Consider the following 1,067-nt stretch of genomic DNA (forward strand, 5'->3'; position numbering starts at 1 on the left):
AGGGCTGAGGCTCTAGAGGAGGGTTCCATGAGAGCAAGGTCAGGAAATGGGCCGGAGCAGGACTGAGTGCTGCCCCAGAATCTAACTCAGAGGGGCAGGAGGCAGGCGCAGAAAGGGCTAGGGAAAACGGAACAAGGAGATGAGGACGTGGTCAGGGACCAGCATGAGAATGTTTGAAAGAGTAGAAGGTCGTATATAAAGTATCGTGTCTGAAGTAGGGGTTCGGAGACAGAAATCACGGGTGTGGGGAAGATGGCTGCAGACTCATGCCCTCCGATAGGATGCAACACTCACAAAAGTCTCTGCTTCATGGCCCTGGCCGGTTGGCTCAGTGGTAGAGCGTCGGCCTGGTGTGCGGAAGTCCCGGGTTCGATTCCCGGCCAGGGCACACAGGAGAAGCGTCCATCTGCTTCTCCACCCCTCCCCCTCTCCTTCCTCTCTGTCTTTCTCTTCCCCTCCCGCAGCCAAGGCTCCATTGGAGCAAAGATGGCCCGGGTGCTGAGGATGGCTCCTTGGCCTCTGCCTCAGGCGCTAGAGTGGCTCTGGTTGCAACAGAGCGACGCCCCGGATGGGCAGAGCATCGCCCCCTGGTGGGCAGAGCATCGCCCCCTGGTGGGCATGCCAGGTGGATCCCAGTCAGGCGCATGCGAGAGTCTGTCTGACTGCCTCCCCGTTTCCAGCTTCAGAAAAAAAAAAAAAAGTCTCTGCTTCTTGGAAGGGAAGCACAGGAGGATGAGGAGTGTGTGTGTGTGTGTGTGTGTGTGTGTTGGGTTTTTATTGTTTTACTTAGCCTAGGTGACACGTGTGCATAGTAAAGCATTTCCACAGTCCAAAAGCATGTACTATAAAAAATAAAAACCCCTCTTCTTTTTAAAATTTTTTTTATTATTTTTTTTTAATGTGAGAAGCAGTCATTACCACTGTTGGCTGGATCTAGTCTGAGTTTTATTTTTGTTTTTTATTTATTTATTTTAAATTTTATTTATTCATTTTAGAGAGAGGAGACAGCGATAGAGAAGGGAAGGAGGAGCAGGAAGCATCAACTCCCATATGTCTTCACTAGGGAA

The 1,067-nt window shown here is 50.6% G+C and overlaps 1 non-coding gene across 1 annotated transcript; it reads left to right on the top strand.

The window, feature by feature from the left end:
- The first annotated feature begins 312 nt into the window (after nucleotides 1-312).
- Nucleotides 313-388, top strand: TRNAT-GGU (transfer RNA threonine (anticodon GGU)). Its single transcript has one exon. It is a non-coding gene; the product is annotated as a tRNA-Thr (tRNA).
- Nucleotides 389-1,067: the final 679 nt, after the last annotated feature.

Source organism: Saccopteryx leptura, chromosome 1 (genome assembly GCF_036850995.1).
Source record: "Saccopteryx leptura isolate mSacLep1 chromosome 1, mSacLep1_pri_phased_curated, whole genome shotgun sequence".
NCBI classification, from domain to species: Eukaryota; Metazoa; Chordata; class Mammalia; order Chiroptera; family Emballonuridae; genus Saccopteryx; species Saccopteryx leptura.